The following is a 22,684-nucleotide window of genomic DNA, read 5'->3' on the forward strand; positions in this document are numbered from 1 at the left end:
TTGTAAAAGTGAGGTGTGTGTGTGTGTGTATGTAATAAAGTTTTACTTTTCTGTGTGTGTGCATTATTTTAACATTCTTTTTACAGAAAGACTACATGCCCCGCATGCTGGGACTTGTGGTTCTCCAAGTCCCAGCATGCGGGGGAGGTCTGCTGGCACTTGTAGTTCTCTTGTGTTAAGCAATGTTAGGAATGTGAATTTAACACTATCAGGCCGGCGTCCAATGGCCAGGGACGCCGGTGACAGCCCCGGGCTTCAGCCCTGGACGGGTGAAGCCTGGGGTGGACCCCTTTATTGGGGGGGTCCCCACTCCTCCAGGTACCCCGTCCAAGGCTCACTAGCCACGGTGCTCATGGTACGGCCTGGGGACCTTGTGTAAAAAGTGTCCCCCGGCTGTGTCATGACACTGCGGGCTGTTGGACCCCCAGATTTTTTGTCCCCCGTATTTTTGGAACCAGGACCGGTCCAAGAGTCCGGGGCTGGTTTTAGAAATACGGGGGACCCCTACGCTTTTTGTCCCCCGTATTTTTGGAACCAGGTCCGGCTCAATGAGCCCGGGGCTGGTTATGAACAGGAGGGGGGACCTCACGCCATTTTTTTTTTTTATCACAAAATCGCACATTTTACAAAAATCGCACCTTTTCATGACTAAATCGCACTTTTCATCCCGAAAATCGCCCTATATCGCACTTTCTCGCACTTTTCATGCCGGAATACACACCTCATTAAATATGCGAATTCGCGGCAAAAATGCGATTTTAAAAAACGGCGATATAGGGCGATTTGAGCAAAAATCGCATTTTGCTAAAAACGGTAAACCCACTAAATCTCGCCCAGAGTTTTTCTGAGAGTATATTTCAAAAACTGGGACTCTTCCCTTTCCTGTTGACATTAGCGCCTCTATCATGCCCAGAACCAGAGATATCAGCCTTCCAACAGCCGGTCCCTGCTCCAGCTCCAAACGTCTGGTGTACAGTTTTATATTTTTGTCAATGGATTGCTCTGGCTCTTGATCTCTGATCCCCAAGTCCCCAGTACCTCCTGAAAGTTGGGACTCTAGGTTTTTACACTATTGAAGGCTAAGAAATCTATTTCCAGATAATGGCGATATCTGCAGTCAAACAAGCTGCCCTTCCACCGGAAAATGACAAATATTAAGCCCACTCCATTATCCAACCCTCCCCTGCGTATAAAACACCCCCTACCTCCCTGGAAGTCATTTACAAGGGACCCTTCATTCAGCTCAGTGCCTCCTTCCACACGTTAGTGTTCTCCCTCCCACCACCTGTGCAGAAAAGGAGTAATTAGCAGAAGTTACTGCTCCAGGTCCTACATGTTGAATGGAAGATAGAGAACCCGTGCCACCCGTGGGACATCAAATCTGCTGCTGATAGCACCCACCACCTGTAAGAGGGGAGAATGGGTAAGGGCCCCAGTGCATTGGTTTGCCCAGGGGCCCACACTGCTGTTAAGACGGCCCTGTTCCAGCGGTTCTCAAACTGTGGGTCCTGACCCCAAAGTGGGTCCCGACCTTCTCAGCATGGGGTCGTGACTCCATGTTGCTGACCATCAGGCTGATGACTTTTCTAAACTCAGTCAGTGATTTAAGTCTGAAAAATCTGTTGAATTGTCTGTTACTTCAGACTCTTCACATCATTTTGTGCCTCCACAATGCTGCCATGTGTGTGCTGTCTGCTGATTACACTTGTGATGTGATGACCTTCTGCAGTAACTTGTTGAGGTTACAGTAATTATTTTTATTGTTTGTTGGGGTCCCAGAGCAAATAGTTTGAGGACCCCTGCTCTATTCCATACAGTATCTAGTTTATAAAAGGAACAATTTTCAGGGCTGTTACCGCTCCCCCAGACTCCTGTACTTACTCCAATATGCTGCAGAGTGGCAGATTTTGGATTACATTTGGAACCCCCCTTTAAAATTCCTGCGTTTGACACTGGACTGGTTTGCACAACATCAAGCCACCAATGATGTGGCATCGATGACAAAAACGCTTGCCATTGGGCTCATGGCTATCTCTACCTCATTAAGGGCCAGATGTATCAAGCTTCAAAAAGTGATAACGTGGAGAGTGATAAACAACCAGCCAATCAGCTCCGACCTGTCATTTTTCAAACCCAGCCTGTAACATGGCAGTTAGGAACTGATTGGCTGGCTGTTTATCACTCTCCATTTTATCGCTTTTTGAAGTACATAAATTTTAGGAGAAAAGACAAGTATACAATTTCCCAATGAAATATAGGTGGGGGCCCCTAGACACTTTTATGATCACTCATTTGGTTTCATTTATTTTTATGGCGAGATGTTCCGTGCCAAGGCCGACAAAAACTGATTACACAAATTTTCAGTGTTTTTCTGAAACAGGAAAATGTCTTGGGTCTCGTCTATTAATGTACCGTGGCTCACATCTGCACGTACTGTGAGCAGTCTCAGGCGCTAACAGATAGAGAAATGTTCCTGCAAAATATGAAGAAGATGCTCTTTTGGATTGTACAACTATATCCTCTCAGTGCTGATTGTTCTTCTGGTTATCGCAGCAGCTGGTCGCTTAACAGCTGACAATCCTGTGATCAGGGGATGGTGATGTGATGAGTGATTATTTGCAGCCTGGCAGGTTGAAATGGTGAGGGAGGATTGTGGGATACACGGAGAGAAGAGAGGCCTCGAACAACTAAGCATTATTATGCAGGGGGAACAGCTTGTGGTGTCCTGTTCTTTTTATACAGGGGGAGCAGCCTGTGGTGTCCTGTTCTTTTTATACAGGGGAGCAGCTTGTGATGTCATATTCTCTTTATGCAGGGGGAGCAGCCTGTGGTGTCCAGTTCTTCTTATACAGAGGGAGCAACCTGTGGTGTCCTGTTCTTTTTATGCAGGGGGTGCAGCCTGTGGTGTTCTGGTATCACAAACGAAAAATCTCCAGTTAACTATTCCTTATGGGCCAGTGCTCTGGACTTGCCTCCCAGGCTAAAATTTACCAGCCAGCACCTATATATATATATATATATATATATATATATATATAAATATATATATACAGTCCAAGAGAACTGGCACTCCCGGACTTAGGTAGAGCCTGGCGTAGCTTGCCCCGGTGCCTGCAGTTAGGAACCTTGCAGTCCCAAATGTACAAATCCAGAAAAGAGGGCACTCGGGGACTCCAACTTGGTGAAAACAGTGGACTGGTTTATTGAACAGTCATAAGTGTCGTCAACGTTTCGGGGTCGCCCCCGTCGTCAGGACAGTGGTAGTGGTATATATATATATATATAGCAGTCTGGTATGCCCGGCACTCAGACTCCCCCGTGGGGTGACTTGCTCAGTTGCCCTTCTGTGCTGGCTAGAGAGCCAGAAGTATGCAGACTTTTGTGGAAAACAGCGGCACTCTGAGGGCCAGATGTACTAAGCTTCAAAAGTGATAAAATCAAAAAAGTGATAAACCACCAGCCAATCATCTCTTAACTGCCATACTCCAGGCTGTGTTTAAAAAATGATAGGTAGGAGCTGATTGGTTGGTGGTTTTTCACTGTCCATTTTATCACTTTTCAAGGCTTAGTACATCTCGCCCTGAGTCTTCAAATGGTGAAAAAAGTGAAAACTTTACTGGTCAGTAAAGTTTTCCCTTTTTTCACCGTTTGAAGACTCAGAGTGCTGCTGTTTTCCACAAAAGTATATATATATATATATATATATATATATATATATATATATATATATAATACAGAAATAGATTGACGCCAAAGACTCCTATTGGAGAGTAACCTGTTAGTACAAATGTACTGATAGTCCAAAAATCACAGAGAAGAATTCCAATTCCAGGATTTCATTTAGACAAGTGGATGATCATGTATAAACCCAATGCGTTTCGTCTTATACAGACTTGATTGGCTGGTGCATTATCATTCTTAATTTTTGAAGATTTACGGGAGTATTCAATCCTGGGTCACGAGTGACGATCCATCCAGACAGCCGTGACCCTGGCCCGGTTTCATTTTGTTTGACCGCATTTCGCCAGGCGGGATTCAATTTCCTGCCTGGCAGTCTGTGAAAAGGGGGCGTGTCCATGTAAATGGCCATGGATTGTCAATAGTCAGCTGTGATCGAGACAATTCACGGCTGTTATCGTCAAAAAAGGGTTCGATCGTTCACTGTGGCTGATACCACTATTGCCACCACTTCCAGAGACCTATGGCCCATACTCCAATCTGACAGAGACCTGAAAGAACTCAAATCATCTAGACTCATGTCCTGCTACACCAGGGGGAAAAACATCCGTGACTGGTTAGTCAGGACTGACATATCATCCAGAGTCCCAGCTGGGACATTCAAAAGACCTGGCGGGTGCTACAGATGCACAGGGTGTACGACTTGTAACGCCATGATACATTCAAGAACTTTCAATCACCCCCATTTGGGATTTAAATACAAAATCAAATACCCTTTGACTTGTTCCAGTTCTCATGTGGTCTATCTCATCCTGTGTCCCTGCGGATTGGGATACGTGGGTAAAACCATCAGGACATTTAAAGAGCGCATAGCGCTCCACCGTTCTGCAATTAAAGCCGCCATCAACAGCAAATCGATGGACCAGCCAGTGGCCAAACATTTTGCAGCAGAAAGACATTCATTAGCAAGTTTACGCTACATCATTATCGACCAGATCCCTGATGATCACCGCGGGGGTGACAGGGGAAAGAAGCTGTTAAAGTTTTAAACCAACTGGATTCACAGACTTGATACCGTTAGTCCTAAAGGACTCAATGAACAATTATGCTTCAACATGTTTATGTGATAACCTGCATCTCTCTTACCCTCCTACTTTGTGCTGCGTCTCCCACTATTCTCTACTTTATTTTCCACTTTATTTTCCATTCTACCTGGTGTCTTGTGACAGTCCATATGCCCTTTCAGTTTCATTACATTTCACGTATTTTTGCAACTTGCACTATTGGTTTTGTTTTTTGCTGTAATAACCTTGCGCTGTCTGTTCTCTCTCTATGCAGCCAAACTCTCCGGAGGGTTGCTAGGCAACCGCTGAAGCTTGCCCTGCAGACTAGGAAGACCAGGGACGGTGACGTCATCACGGAGAGCCGGTCTGACGGGGAAGCCAGGCAGGAACGCCAGCACCCTGGAGAAGGCGTGCAGGACGGAACGGAGGCAATATAGGTGAGTGTTTTCATGTCTGTCATTTGTTCTTATGCCTTGAAGACGGAAAAAAACCCACGAAACGTTGCTTAGTACTTTGTGTACCTTGCCTTTGTTAACAAGACCGGAGTGTGCCACGACCACAGCCATATATATATATATATATATATATATATATATATATATATATATATATATATATAAAATACAGAAATAGAATGACGCCAAAGACTCCTATTGGAGAGTAACCTGTTAGTACAAATGTACTGATAGTCCAAAAATCACAGAGAAGAATTCCAATTCCAGATATTTTATTGTATAACTTGTTAGGATTTCATTTAGACAAGTGGATGATCATGTATAAACCCAACGCGTTTCGTCTTATACAGACTTGATTGGCTGGTGCATTATCATTCTTAATTTTTGAAGATTTACGGGAGTATTCAATCCTGGGTCACGAGTGACGATCCATCCAGACAGCCGTGACCCTGGCCCGGTTTCATTTTGTTTGACCGCATTTCGCCAGGCGGGATTCAATTTCCTGCCTGGCAGTCTGTGAAAAGGGGGCGTGTCCATGTAAATGGCCATGGATTGTCAATAGTCAGCTGTGATCAAGACAATTCACGGCTGTTATCGTCCAAACGGGCCTGACAGCTTTGCTGTTGGGCAAGACAGCATTGAATAGACGGCTGCTGCTATTTCTACCGTCGTAATAGCGGCAGGGATTGAATACCCCCTTAGTACCCCTTGCACACCTTCAACTTCTCCAGGACGATCCTAGTGCTTATGACGGTATAGGTGAAAATGCTGGAACTCAAGTTCCCTTCCGGTGCTCGGTTTGCATCTATAGTAACTTGTTGAACATTTGGTTTATGTTGGAAGAAGAAATTGGTTGTACAAAAGCTCGGAAAGAATTGGAGAGTCCACAACAAGCTGTGTTTTATTTCATCTAGAATTCATCATAAGAGCAGAATGTTTCCTGCAGGTTCTGTCACACGTCGCTGAGCCCAATAAAGTCAAAAGTGTTCTTTACCCACAGTAAAAAACTAGAGACATTTTTATAATGATTACATGAAAGTAAATCTGACGCCTTGTATTATTCCTCTTTTTGATTTATGATGCAATATATAACGATGAAAGAGACCGAAGCTGCTAGTAAATAATTATACATCAGGGACTCAGTGCGGCAAAAAAAAAAAAATGCCTATTTTTTAATACAATATATCTGAGTTTAGCTAGTTGAACGGAATGCACTCAACATAGAACCACATTTTGCTGTTGTTTTTGTACCCCTTATTCATAAAGCACCAACGTATTATACGGTGCTATGCATTGGGGGATTATGCTGCAAATAAAAAATATAATAAAACAAAACAGAAGGCAGACATGACCCTGCCTTAACGAGCTTACAGTCTAAAGGCCCATACACAATAGAAGATTTTCATTTCAGAAAGTAGTGCGTACACACTGAGCTATTTTCCCAAAGAGCAAGAGATTTTCAAGAGGTGAAAGACTTTCCTGAAAATCTTTCATATAAAAGGCTATTTACATAATGGGCTGGGTTGCATTCCAAGGGTGGGAGCAGCAGCCATTTTATTCAGTGGATTTCTGTTCTTGGTGCCTTATTGAAAACTGATCGTTGGGCCGCTTATATTCAGAGCCCAGAGATCAGGTACATGCCACCCCACCCGGGGTAATCCCACCCAAGTGCATGGCTACGATTGTATTTGCAACCGTGCACGTAGGGAGAATTCCGTTCATCTGCGCCAACAGTGTATACTCTACTGCTATAATAAAATTAGGTTTACCACCTTGCACACCGTAAAGCCACATACACATTATGCCACACATCGTAATGCGCATTACATGTTATGCCACACACTGCGATGGCCATTACACATTATGCTATACACCGTGATGCCCACTACGTCACATACCATAATGACACATTAGAACCGCTTACCTACATGTTAATTGCTAGGGGTTTCTTGCTCAATGCCAGCATCTTCATGCTCAATGCCAGAGCCTTCATGCTTGATGCCATGGTGTAGTAAAGTGCTTGTTGTCAAGGGGGAGTTACGTGTATATTTTACCGCCAATTGGCGGCGGTAGCGTATACTGTACATTGTACGCCTGCGCGGCAATGTATACATTGCCGCCATAAAAATTATACATTGGTGGGCAGTGGTGCCAGTAATATATACCATTTATATTACTGGCTTATAAATATTATAATGGGGGGTAGTGGCGCCAACAGAAATATATACATTGCTGGCATATGCCAGCAATGTATATATTACTGGCTTATATACTGTATATACATTGGTGCCCAGTGGTACCAGTAATATATAGATTGCTGCCATGTGTCAGCAATCTATATATTACTGGCTTCAAAAACACATTGGTGGCCAGTGGCGTGACACAGGAGCAGAGCAGTGGCGTGGGCATGGCGGTTAGGTGAGTATGCGACAGGCGGTGCGGGTGGTAGGGGCGACGGGGTTGCGGGCAACGGTGGGTGCAGGCAATGTGGGGTGATGGGGGGTGGGGCGGCCGGTCAGCTGGGCTGAAAGCCTGTCATCTTTCAGCCCGGCTGCCATACACCCCTGGCGATGATGGCTCAAATATGAGCCATCATCACCAGATGTGCTGATAAAACCAGCAGACGGCCCACTTTGCTAGTGATGATGCGCGAGCGTGCATCATCACTAGTCGGGCATCGATGGACCATACACACTTGCAGACTTTAAGCTGAAAATCATTTAAACCGGCTGTGTATGGGCCTTAAGAGATGGGAAACTTGCTACATTAGGTGTAAAAATAACAATTGCGGATGCCGGTAGGGAAACAAATGAGCCGATTCCGACCCATTTGTGTGATTCCCCATGAAAACGCTGGGCATTTCCCAGGCATGGCGTTGCTTGCTCGGGGCGGGCGGCTGACACCACGGCAATCAGCGTCGGAAATAAAAGTCAGTTCAGACTGACTTTTATTTCAGAAGGGGAGAGTAATCAATCGATGGATGACGACCATCACCTGATGCAGCCTAGCTGTGAAGTCAGATGCAGGCCAGATATATTTGAGGTTAAAAGGACTGAATATGTCCTGACCACGCTCACATACCCTACCCTGCCCTGCGATGACGTGGCGGCCGGGTATTAGTACATTTGAAAATGCAGTAAAACCCCCATAACTGGGGTTTTACCACATTTTTCGCTTAGTACATCCCGCCCTAAGTGCAACTGGCGTGTGCACACATGAGCAGATCTCTGTTCATTTTTGGAGATCGGCGAGAGACTGATCAGGCCCTTAACTTGCTTTTCTGCAGAGGTGGCTTTAGGTGTTAGGGGAGTCCCTCAGCTTAACCATAATGTCTAACCACCCCCACCCACACTGATTTTTTCTACTATTTTCGTTGTTTGCTTAGAAGAGCTCATATAAGCCATTGGTAATTTAATATATAATATTTAATAATTGGTAATTTAATATAATAACAAAACAAGCCATGAGCTAGCACACTTTTTCTGGCAATTACATTTGCTAAGTAGGAGCTCTTACAAGGGCTGTACACATCTGTCCACACTCCCCTGAAGACGGTGTATGTTACAGCACAGAGCAAATATTTGTAGTTACTAGAAAATTTCAAGTCTAAAAGTGATAAAGCATCCAACCACCCCCAATACAGACTCTCATCACTACAGTCCATCATGAATGCAGCTGCGAGGCTAATCTTTCTAGCCAGACATTCATCATCTGCAAAGCTACTCTGTCAGTCACTTCACTGGTTACCTGTATTCTACCGTATTCAATACAAAGTTATTTTACTTACACACAAAGCCATAATCCAAACTACACCAACATACATATCTTCTCTTGGTACTTATGAGTTATCTGGGCGCCCGATTTTTTGATTGTATGCCTTAAGTTAAGGCATACAATCAGATGCGATGCGATGCGATATCGCATCGCATCGCATCGCATGCGACCATCGGATGCGATGACCCGATTTTTCCATAGGAAACAATGTTAAAATGGACAGAGTCCATTTTAACATGGAATTCAATGGGAAAAAGGGGTCCTCTTCATACCCCTACTATCCAAGTGGGCATGGAGTCGGATATAAACCTGTGGCGAGCGTAGCGAGCCACCGAGCCCGAAGCGTGGCGAGCGAAGCGAGCCCCGCGAGGGGACGGTATTCTGTGTCCCCTCGCGGGGCTCGCTACGCTCGCCACGCTTCGGGCTCGGTGGCTCGCTACGCTCGCCACAGGTTTATATCCAACTCCATGCCCACTTGGATAGTAGGGGTATGAAGAGGACCCCTTTTTCCCATTGAATTCCATGTTAAAATGGACTCTGTCCATTTTAACATTGATTCCTATGGAAAAATCGGGTCATCGCATCGCATCGCATCCGATGGTCGCATGCGATGCGATGCGATGTGCCCGATCCGACCCGATTTAGAAATCGGGCGCCCGGATAACTCATAAGTACCCTTCTCTTATCTCAAAGTATCTTCTAACCCAACCTCTACGCTCCTCACAAGATCTGCGTCTCTCATCCACACTCATTACTCGCTCCCATTCCTGATTGCAGGACTGTCTCTGAGCTGCAACCACTCTGTAGAATGCCCTCCCCAGCAGAGTTCCCTCTAAGCTGTGCGCGTGTGCGCGCGCACGCAACTCGACGAGCATGCGCACAGACATTACAACAGAGCGCACAAAGCAGCAGTGGTCCCTTTTTGCAGTTGTGGACTCAATTAATGTGTGTTTCACCCATTAACTAGATTGTTTGCTGTGTTTTGAATGTTTAAATGTTTAATATAATTTTGAAGTAAAGTTAACACAAATGCTGAATGTCATTTTACAGTTATATATAAGTGACGCACAAAAATTTAAATTTCCTTCCAAAGTTGCACAGCCAAAATCTCTTGCCGCACACAGCCTTTGTAAAATTAGAGGGGACATTGCTCCCCAGCACAATAAGACTCTCTCCAGTCTCCAAACCTACAAGCGTTCCCTGAAAACAAATCTCTTCAGACAAGCTTGTCAAATTCCAGAAATAGCCACTTAACCTTCATACAGTATACCATTTCTATCTAATTACATCCCCACTGTACAGTCCACACATATCCACTCTCTTCTTTTTCACCTTTTCCATCCTCCTGACCCCTGGCCAAACTGCTGGGTCACCGTATCTTACAGTACACCAGGAACCTTTACATTCTGTTGGAAAGAATACAATAAAGAATATCTATCCTTGTGTATCAATGCCTATATCCCTATAGATTGTAAGCTTGCGAGCAGGGCCCTCCTACCTTTGACTGTCTGTAAATACCCAGTTTGTTGTTATACTATCTTCTATTGTAAAGCGCAATGGAATATGCTGTGCTATATAAGAAACTGTTAATAAATGAATAAATAAATAAGTGGTATCCCTATGCACATATCCCACTGCTCTCCCGGGAGTCATGGAGGTTGTCTGAAAAGGTCAACGTGATTATTTCATATTCTTTTCTTTCATACTCTAGCATCCACATGGACTCCTATTGGGAACCATAAGGTGCCATGCCCGAAGCATGGCAAGCCAAGCGAGCCATGGGAGGGTACATGCTACACTCATTTAATATCTATGTCGACAGGTATTGACATTGACACAAAAACCTCTAGAAAAACTCATGTTGACCCTTTGACGCGTCAACCTTTTCCATGTGGACCATTTGTCTATTGTATGTCGACCTTTTGCATGTTTTTCCTATTGACTATCCATCTAGATACTATAGACCTTTCCATCCACACCCGTAACTTACACAGGGAAGATGGGCACCCCTCAGCTCTGGGCCCCATAGCACTTATGGTAGTTATGCCCTCGCTTAGGTAGAAGCTTAAACATAGATTTTTAAAAGTCGGACTGTAATTCTGTAATTCTGGGATTTATTATAAAGTTAAAGCAAGGATTTACAATATCACACAGGGCAAAAATGAAGTTAATAACTCTAATACAAGGGCTCTCCTCAGGCAAAACTAGCTAAATGTATATCTTCTATGTTTATGGATAAGATGACTCACTGGAAGAAAGAAATGATATTCTTTGTAGGTCAAGCTCTAAAAGCTGCATAGAGAATAATATCTGTGCGTCTGCATCAGCGAGATGGTATATATTACCAAGACTGCATGTATACCCATTCCATGTGCACTGAGCAAGGATCATTTAACGCAAAATATGTTGTAACGATGATTTTTTTTTAAATCGTCAATGTGTATAAAAACCATGAATGTCTCTCTTTTATCCTAACAAATTTAAATAGTTAATGGACCACTAAACCTAAAATGGCAATCATCCGTAAGAAAAGTCCACAAATATATGAAATTGAGATGTTTGACATACTGTAATAATGACTTTTAGAAATAGACGACCTAAGGATAAGACCAGTGGCGTAAGTTCGTCCCAGTTGCCCGGAGGCAAGATAAAAATTGGTGCCCCCCAACACACACATACAAACCACCTTATATAAATATAGGTATGCATGTATGTATGTTATGGATATTATGTTTAGAAAAAAAGAGAGTGTGGCATCTATGGTCCTGCTAGGAGACAGCCACAGAAGTGATATAAACGGCTTTCAATTAACTGATTCAAACTCACAGTGGAGGAGAGGTGCCCCCTTGGGAGCAGGAGCCCGGCGGCAGATGACTCCATTGTCTCCCAGAGTTCAGCCTCTGGATAAGACCAACCAAATTATAAGTGCAATAGACTTTGAAGGTCATTATGATCTATTCGCTCCCCTGCGCTTTCCCGTGTGTTGCTTCTGTGCATGGGGCGGTGGGCACAGGTCGCGCCCCTGGGAACACCCAGCTTTTCATGGGAATTCCTATGCAAATGGCGCTGTGATCTGGGCTACGGGGGGCGGGCAGTTGACGTCATCGGATTCACGTAGCAAGGCGCCGCAAATCTGAGTCACCAGAGTGTGACTTAGATTTGCCAACGTTTAAGAAATCATTTGATGGTAGGTGACCATCAAATGATTTTGGACCCCCACGTAAGGTTGCGAATGGATGCTTATGCAAAACATCAATGTGCATGTGTGCGGGGACATTTGCTGTGCGAGGGGGCAGGCGTTTTTGCAGGTGGCGGCCAGTGCTTAGTTGGCTGGCAAAGTTGCGAGACTCGCAGCTCTGCGAGTCAACCAGAATGACCCCCTTTATCCATATGCTCACAGCCAGTGGCTCACAGTAAACTCTGTCAATTACGTAGATGAAAAAGCTGCTCGATGCTTATTCAAACTCAGATTCCTAGACACAGGTTCTAAGTTCCTTTGTATGCAATCAAAGAGTTTTATTAATGAAAGCTGTATAATGTACTGTAGATTTGTATATATTATGTTAATATATACTTGTAGATCCTTCCACAGCATGAAAGAGGAAGAGACCATCTATGCACGAACAGTATCCCATAACACTGCACATAAAATATATCTGTCGAAATATCTAGCAGTGCTCTCACTTCCGGTGGAGGCCGGGGATGGTCGCATGCACGTGGAGCTCTGTCTTCCCATCCACGGAGCTCAAAGAAACATAGAATTTGACTACAGATAAGAACCACTTGGCCTATCTAGTCTGCCCACCATCTCTGGCCTCAGGAGCAGTGTAGCGGAGGGGATAAGGACATAGGCAGTGGAGCCTAAAAATATGTAAGACTATAAACACTTGTTATTTCCCACCTAGACTACTGCAATCTCATCCTCTCTGGCATTCTCTCATCCCTCTCCTCTTCCCATTACCTTCATAAACCTTTCTTATCCAATCATATCCCCACTGTACAGAACAAATATGCTCACTTATTTTCTCTCACCTTTCCATCCTCCTGACCCCTGGCTTACATTGCTGGGTCCCCGTGTCACTTAGCCCACCAAGAACCTTTGTAATGGACGATTATGCAATAGATAGCAGCTATCCTAGCGTATCAATGCCTATTTCCCTATAGATTGTAAACTTGTGAGCAGGGCCCTCCAACCATTTTTACTGTCTGTAACTACCCAGTTTGTTTTATCCCTATTTTCATATGGAACCTGCTGCACTATATAAAAAAACGTTAATAAATAAAATAAATATTACGCCTTTCACATCTCAAAACTGTGTCGGACCCGGGATCTCGATTTTTGTGTCCGACCCGGATCCGTCACTTACATTAAAACACGGGTCGCCCATTATACAGAGGGTGACCCTAGTTTAACTCTTCTGATAACCCGGGTCGAATTGCCGGGTCGTTTGACCTAGGTTATAAGATCTGGGGATTGTTTATTAGAATGTATTCATTATTGCTGGCACACTGACTCCAATAAGTGCCCATCTGAGGAATCAGTAAGAACATGGGTTAAAGTGAGGGGGAACGGGGTGGAACTAAGTTCCACCACCTCTAATGGTAGGGGGAATTGAGTTCCACCTCTAGCACAGTCCTGAACAATAATTCCAACAGAAAAGCCTGTCCCAGCGGCTTCTTCTTCTGGTACGGTGTATGTGATATCATGCCATCAACGCCACTGAAGTGAAGAAGAGCCATTTCTTCACTCTGTGCTTGCTGAAGACAGGGTGAGAGGGGGTTGGAGGGACTCAGAGGTGGACATTATGGGTGAGATTTAATAGGATGAGAGATTCAGAAAGTGAGAGATTTGGTAAGAAATCTCCAGTTTTTTTTAAAAGTGGCAATCATTTACACTGCAAAATCAAACTGGTTTTGGAATGTAAATGATTGCCGCTTTAAAAAAACTGGAGATTTCTTCCCAAATCCTATTAAATCTCACCCTATGTGTATAAAGGGCACTACAGTGTGATTTAATATGAATCAAGGGTACTACATGTGGTATAATGTGTATATGATTGTGCTACTGTGTGTTGTAATTTTAATTGGAGTTACTATTATATGACCATGGCTTTGCCTAATGAGGAAGGGGGGGGGTTGTTGTAAAAGGAAAGGAGTTCCACCACCTCTCCAGGACCACTTTAAGCCCTGAGTAAGAGGTAAGGTGATCATATGTACAGTACAAAAACTTTACTTCCAGGTTTGTGAACCAGCGGGGATACCTTGTTTGCGTGACTTTCCAGTGGTATGCACAATGGCATCACCTGAAGGTATCCAGATCCCTATTCACCATGGCTGCCCCACTGATGATAACAGCCACACACCAACTGCAGATGGCATCAGCTCATGCAAGTGGAGGAAGTGTTGGGTGATGGACCAGATGGCACTTCCAACAGAGAAATGTAACAAGAATAAAAAAAAAACACTTAGAAAACATGAAAACGTTTGAAGCAAAATCTAGATAATGGTGAAGGTCTCAAGCAGTGAGGGGTATGCAGGCACTCAGAGATGTGGTTATGGCAAGAATGTGTGATACTAATAAACCTTAAATCTTCTTCTCATACATATATGCCGATATATAAGGAGGCGGGTAAGTTGTGGGCAGAGACAATATACAACAGTGCTGGAATTTTTGATAATTATTAGAGATGAGCACGTCCGGATTTCGGGAATCTGGACACCCCCGAACACCCCCCTATCCAAATGCGTTCACGAGCCTGTTCGGGTTTTTCCGCCCAGACTCGGAGCACGCCTTTCCGGCGCCTGCGAGAGGTTGTGACGCGCTGGAACTCCACCCTCTATATGCTGCAGTGGATGGAGGAGCAGCAAAAGGCCATTCAAGCCTACACAGCCACCAACGACATAGGCAAAGGAGCGGGGATGCACCTGACTCAATGCAAGTGCATATACTAAAGGGGATATAATAAGGAAGGGGGGGGCGTATGTTTGGCCAGTAGGTTCCGCTCCTTTGCAGCTCTACAGTGCAGCTATTCCATTCATTGGCTTCTCTTTTCGACCCGTGTAAGAAACCCTTGGCCATTGACAAGGTATTTGTGTATTGCTTCCGCTCGCCTAACTTGCTGGAAAACAATTTCTTTTGGAAGCTCCGAGCAGATCTCAGTGCGGCCTAAATCATCCACTGCTCCTTAGCTATATGTATTTAAATACCCATCACCCAATGATGTAAAATCAGCTAACATGGCATCCAACAGTGCCAGGCGCAGAGCCAAGCAGTGTAAGACTTCCAGAGCTAATTCTTTCAGCAAATGTGTAGACATTGGAAGATCAAGCCATATATTATGGTTATCCTTTATTAAAGTTTGCTTGTAAGTCAGGAATGAAACTTGTGAAGATGGCATGTTGAGATGTTGTCAAACATTCCTTAAGTGAACATGTACGATTAGGAAGGAAGCCTCCGGTTTCCATGAAGAACAGGTATACATCTCCTACCTGTGTATGAAAGACATTGCTAAGAACCACCCCATATTGGTGGGACGAGACATCCCCTCAGCCAGGGCACAGTCATGGACCACATTTAGAATGCTTTTGTCTTCAAGTGCCATTTGTAGCCCGTTTCTGAAAACTACAGGCCCCAAGAGAAGGACTTCCAAAAACGCATATTTTCGTAGCCACCTGCAGCCATCACAACTTTCCATGGGGACACAAGTTCAGTCCCACTGCACCTAAGCTCAGGACTTTCTGGCTCTGTAGATGTCGAATTGCAGGACCAAGCACAGGCGGAAACTGGTCTGCATCTTCATCCTCAACTGCCTGTTTAATGGCCTGTCATGCATCCCATGCAGTGCAGGTACAGTAGATCAGGCTCTCTCATTTCCCTGGCAGGCTTCAGAGCATCTGCAACGTTCTCTTGTGATAAGGTTTACTCTTTCATTAGCTGTATTTTCTGGCTCTTGACATGAAGGACCAGACGACTATTCTTAAATTCCACTTTCAGAATGGTATGCCCAAAGAGGATTTTTGTTCCAGGCACTTCTTTCCCAGTTGCTAAATCCTTAACTTTTCTTAAAGTGATTGTACGGTTTGCATCAATACTCATTGGCACGCCCTGAAAGCATCCATTGGTGGTTGTAAATGTGATATTCTTCCCAATGACATTCGTTAGGAAGCTGGTATCAGTTACTATGTCTATGCTAAACGTGTATTACAGGCACAGGACAGAGCACAGCACACACCGCCGACAGCAACTGCAAACAACTGCACCCTCCTAAAGACATTTTATCACAAATCCCCAAGGACAGTCAAAGGGTGTTGGTGGTTGTGATGCCGGACCTTCCCGTCACTGTGGTGGAGGATTACTTTGGTTACAGCATCCAAGTAGACATGTCAAACAGTCCTTACCTGTACTGGCAGAACAAAAAAGGAAGTTTGGATGCCCCGTACAAAGTCAAACTGGGTCTATTTTACCGGAGTTGTCCCCCCTCCAGTGTGTACTCTGAAAGAGTTTTTAGTGCAGCGGGGAACCTGGTCAGTGAGCAGTGTAGGAGGTTGCTTCCGCAAAATGTGGAGAAGATGATGTTCATTTAAATGAATTGGATGAGGATGAGGACGACATCTTGCCTCTACATAGCCAGTTTGTACAGGGAGACGTGACTTGCTTCTTTTTTTGTGGGGCCTAAACAAACCAATCATTTCAGCCACAGACGTGTGGCAGACCCTGTTGCTGAAATGATTGGTTTGTTAAAGTGTGCATGTCCTATTTACGCAACATGCCCGGTGCACATCTCTAACAATTATCAAACAGGTTGGAGAAATCTGACCAGGTAATTGCAGATGAAGCCTCTGGTGGTTAATGAGCAGAGTGCTAAAGGCAGCGCCAATGCAAGGTTTTTCGGCACCTGAGTCAAAACATCAGCTTACTGCTCCCACCATCACCCACACACCAATCCCGACTTTCCAGAACCTCAGGGGAACGTGTGGAGGTGGCATCTTAGAAGCTCCACACCTGCCGCATGTATTAAGTTCAACAAGAATGCCTCACTCAAAATCATATCTTTTGTTAATATAAATGTAATTGAAGGCATTTTGTTATCATGAACCTATATAATAAAACGCCATTGCTGCTCCTCACCTCTATGGGAGGAAATCAAGTGCTATTCGCATCGGCAGCCACTTGATGGTGCCCAACAGAACAATTTCAGTGGCGCTTCAATTACTTTTATGTGGTTCCGTCATTTTGACGGGCTGGTAGCTAGTAATTATATAAATGCGTAACTTATACAACATACAAAATAAAAATAGATATTGGCAATATAACTATCCAAAATACAAAACAATGGGGCCCAGCAGGCCAGTATCAGGAAGTACGCATTCCCTGAAGCTTGTGACGTACATAAGGAACAAACCTATGTAAGTCTTTGCAATCTTAATTGAAAAAGCAACAACACAATCCATTCTACTGAAATATCTGCCTAAGAGACGATCAAAATGTACTTTCTGCTAAGAATAAAGTACATTTGCTAATTTAATGTTTGCTTAAATAAAAGGGTATTTGTTTTGACAAAAGACAATTACAGTGTTAAATTGATTACACCGTGTTTTGTCTCTGAGGCAATGCGGCTGATCTTTGAAAAGGTGACATTTTCGCACAAGGAACATCGAGTCACTTTATTAAACTGACAGATCTACTTGGTGATGTTGGCATGCATTCAAATGTATATGGTTTACAGGCCACATTTAATGCTGCGGAACAATGAACCTTTGAGACTATAGAACAAATAGTGGAATATGCATATTATACAGAGAAATGACAGATAACACTAGGCTTGGGAATTTGTTTATTTGTTTATTTATGTAATTGGGGAAAAAAAATACTAGTCCCCACTTTTCTCCTGAAACATTAATGTATCTAAAGACAAAAATAGGGTCTTCAGGTTGGCTGCCTAGCGAGTCCATAAACTCCGCCCTCCGTCCAGTGTTGGACTGGCCCAAAGAGTTACAGGGGAAATCCCCCACTGCCACGGGGCCCATCTCTTCATATAGGGATCATGGTTTAGATTGTGCGATGGATTTATAAATTATTTATACTATGCAGTACTGTGGTGCTTTTTATGGTGCAGATTTTGATACTCGTAAGATAAATAAATGGTACTTGTTTCCTAGCACGGCGCCACCGATTTTAATTGTATGCAATCGGGTTGCGAAAACCGGGTCAATCACATTGCATGCAACCAAATTGCATGCAATGTGATTGACCCGACCGGACAGATTTTTTACATTGGTACCAATGTTAAATGGTCCCTGAGACCCGATTTTACATTGGCCCCAATGTTAAATGCCCCCCAGACCCCATTTTTCATTGTATCCCCCCCCCCATTGTTAACGCCACGCCAGGATCAACGCGAGCGCAGCGAGCCAGCGAGGGGCGGCGGTACGTGTCCTCCGACCTTTTCATACCCCCACTATCCACGTCGGTGTAGAGTTGAATTTGCATAGTGTGGCGAGCGCAGCGAGCCACCGAGCCCGAAGCGTGGCGAGCGCACGCACATTACTTCAGATGTATTACACGTCCCCTCGCGGGGCTCGCTGTGCTCGCCACGCTTCAGGCTCGGTGGCTCGCTACGCTCGCCACACTATAGAAATTCAACTACACGCCGACGTGGATAGTGGGGGTATGAAAAGGTCGGAGGACGCGTACCTTCGGGTTGGCGTTCATCGTGGGGTGGTGTTAACAATGGGGGGGCATTTGACATAGAAATTACCCATCACGGTGGGTATACAATCAAAAATTGGGTATGGGGGGCCATTTAACATTGGTTCCTATGTAAAATCGGGTCCATCGCATTGGTCGCATTGTATGCCATTATAATGGCATGAGATGGACCCGATTTTACATAGGAATTAAACATTACATACAATGCTTACAATGTAAAATCCGGTCAGTCGCGTCGGTCGCATCGCATGCCATTATAATGGACCAGATTTTACATTTGTCGGGAAACCTCAAAAAAAGCCTGAAAATCGGGTCCGTCAGTTCCCATCGCATACCTTAAGTTAAGGTATGTGATGGGGCGCCGTGCTAGGAAACAAGTACCAAATAAATTTATAAATCAGTTGTCCAGTTCCCGCACCATATAAGGGCCTCATTCAGGCCAGAAGAAACTGCATAGGTCGGGGGTCACACAATTATTTACTTATTTATTAACAATTTCTTATATAGTGCACACATATTCTGCATCGCTTTACAGAGAATATTTGAACATATACAGTATATCAGTCCCTGCCCCAGTAGAGCTTACAATCTATGTTGCCTACCACATGTACACGCACACACAGACATTCTAGGGTTCATATTTTTGAGAGCCAAAGAGCCTACCAGTATATTTTTGGATTGTGGGAGGAAACCGGAGCACCAAGAGGAAACCTATGCAAGTATGGGGAGAATATACAAACTCAGTCACAGTCAGGGCCATGGTGGGAATCGAACCCATGACCTCAGCGCTGGCAGTAATGCTAACCATTACATCAGGGGTGGCCAAACCGGTCCTCGAAATCTACCAACGGTCCACGTTTACCAAATCACCTAGCTGGTGCACAGCTGTAGTCATTACTAACTGTCACATTTTTAAACCTGCTGCATTCATTCCTACTATAGATCCACAGGCTGCCTGAGATACATGAACTGTTGGTAGATCTTGAGGACAGATTTGGCCACCCCTGCATTACATAGTCCATACTGGCCCAATCAGATGGAGACTTCATTTTCTCTTCCAATATTCCATCTCTGGCCTTTTGACAAAAGGCTATCTTGAAATGGAATGGGATCATTCGTCAGACTGCATTTAGGTCTACCGTCATTAGGTCGACCCCACTAGGTCGACTGGCAGGAAGGTCGACCTGACTTAAGGTCAACATGGGCCAAGGTCGACATGACTTAAGGTCGCATTTGCATAAAGGTCGACATGAGGAAGGTCGACTGGTCATAAGGTCGACATGGGTTTTTCACTGTTTTTTTATCCGAATGTCGACACAGTCGACATGGACACAGTTGGCAATGAGAATCGGACCCTCGCATCGCTCGCTTCGCTCGCGATGCTTCGGGCACGGTGCCTCGCTGCGCTCGGCACACTATTTTATTCTCCCACCACGCCCTAGTGGATGGTAGGGCATGCAATACCGCCTGTCGGCACATGTCGGCTCAAAAAACAGTGAAAAACCCATGTCGACCTTATGACCAGTCGACCTTCCTCATGTCGACCTTTATGCAAATTCGACCTTAAGTCATGTCGACCTTGGCCCATGTCGACCTTAAGTCAGGTCGACCTTCCTGCCAGTCGACCTAGTGGGGTCGACCTAATGACTGTAGACCTAAATGCAGTCTGACGAATGACCGCATCCCCTTGAAACATATGGGAGGTTTGATGTTTTAAACTTTTAACCCAGGTTAACCTCCGTATAGATTCTCCAACCCGTCCAAATGTCAGGTTCAGATAAAAATGAGTTCCAGGTGCCTCCAAATTCACTGACGCGTTTGAGGAAGGCCTATATGGTTTGGAGCGCCCAGCGTTTTCATGGCGAAGCCCCTGGCCATGCGATCGGTCGGTGAGTGTGATTCTCCTCGAAGGCGATATGCACATGCCCCAAATTCCGACCCATACGAACTGGTCTGAATTGGCCCTTCGGTCTAGACAACAACAAAATCTGTGTTAAAATGACAAAGTTTGACAAACAGCTATTCTTAGTTTAACTAGCAAAACTATTATATGTAGTTTGTTAAGAAAGATACAAAATATCCCAAACACAAAGGAGTTAAACAACAATAGAATAGGAAAGTATAGCACATTTACAGGCGGCATGAGATAAACAAGGGGCTGATCACATCTACTGTTACAAAAATCATATCCAGTGTGTAATTTCCGATGATTGCTGCTGAACAAGGTAAGTGTAATGATTTTCTGCAGCAGAAAAATATAATAGCTGCAATGTACTGTATAAAGGGATAGGTTATCGGAATTGTTAGTGCAAGAGACTTAACTGTGACGCTGTTCATAGCAGTTTGGCTGAAATACTGATCTATGGTTGGAAACTGAGTCTTGTCCAAAGATCCTAATAGTAGATCAACACTAGCCAAGGTCAGCGACTAGAGAAGACAGGATTGTCAAAGCCACATGCAGAAGGAGCATTTGAAAGTACATGATGGTCAGATTCAGTGGCGTAAGTTCATCCAAGTTGCCCGGAGGCAAGATAAGTATTGGTGCCCCCCCACCCCGCAATTGCTCAATCAGTAAGGTGTCTGTCTCCAGTAAAGTCATAGGATCTAATACAGGGTGTGATACATGCAAAAATGATGTTAGAAGGAGGAGTCAGCCACATTAGCAATATCAACTGCTTTCTATTAACTGATTCAAACTTGATGGTGAGGAGAGGTGCCCCCTTGGGAGTAGGAGCCCGGCGGCAGATGACTCCATTGCCTCCCAGAGTTCTGCCTCTGGTCAGATTCACTAATCAATGTCATGGGTTGGAGAGAACATAGTGGTCAAGTGGCAAAAGTCAAGAAGGAATGGTTCACTGTTGTGATACGAGTTACTAAATGTACATATTTACAGCTAAGATGCTTATCCAGGCCTGCTCTGCGGTTTGCCTTCAGAAGTCATTTGCACTGTTCCCGTACAGATTGTAATCCGTAGTCAGGCATCCAGCTCTCGCCATGCTGCCACAGTAGGGCCATCAGTGACCACCGGTTACAGCTCTCCGCTCCTCCAGCATCATCACAGGCCTGCTAGTACTATGCCAGGTTTTCCTCCCAGATTCAATCATGGGCGCAGACATGTTGGATACGATCACATGATTCTCCACAGCCAATCCGGAGATTCCTGTCTTGTTACCTGTTTGCTGCAGCTCTTACTGGTTGCTATATGTATGTTGGGAAATCACTCTCAGCTGGCCAGTGCAATGATGTCCTCAGCATAGCTGCATCCTGTGTTTTATCTCCTGTGGAAATCTTCCTGTTCACAGAAACCTAGGGTGAAATTTAATAGGACGAGAGAATCAGAAAGTGAGAAATTTGGTAAGATATCGCCAGTTTTTTTAAAGCGGCAATTATTCACACTGCAAAACCAGTTTGATTTTGGAGAGCCCGCCCTCCCGTAGCAGAAGCACAAAAGCCAGGTAAGGGAGGGAGGGATGGGGGAGCCGCCGGGACCCACTGTGCATCGCTGGCTCACCGCAAAGGACAGCTCTTAACACAAGAGCTGTCCTTTGCCATGATGATCACATATGTTAGAGCATATATGATCGTTAAGTCAGCGGTAGCCGGCAATGTGCGGCGGACGGCGGGCGTGAATATTAGAGAATGCTGCCCCTTGACTGTTTCATATGTCCAAGAAGAGCACTGTAGTAGGGTAGCCATCAGTCCAGTTGCCATTAAAGGTTACCATCGATGGCGATGTTGCAAGCAGCCATCTAAGGTAGCATACTATGCAATGGGGGTCCATCGATGGTTTCACCAATCGATGTTCATCCGTTTTTGTTGACTAACTGGCCCATAGGTCAATCAGAACATGGGACTGGGCTACGTCTCTGTGTCGGGGACAGAGCTATGTTTTGTGTCCTGACACCTTGGGGGTAAAAAAAAAATTATTCAGTTATGCTATTCCATTGATGTAGGGCAGGCATGTCCAAACTGTGGTCCTCCAGCTGTTGTGATACTACACATCC

This window comes from Crinia signifera, chromosome 2 (assembly GCF_055691185.1).
Source record: "Crinia signifera chromosome 2, ASM5569118v1, whole genome shotgun sequence".
Lineage (NCBI taxonomy): Eukaryota > Metazoa > Chordata > Amphibia > Anura > Myobatrachidae > Crinia > Crinia signifera.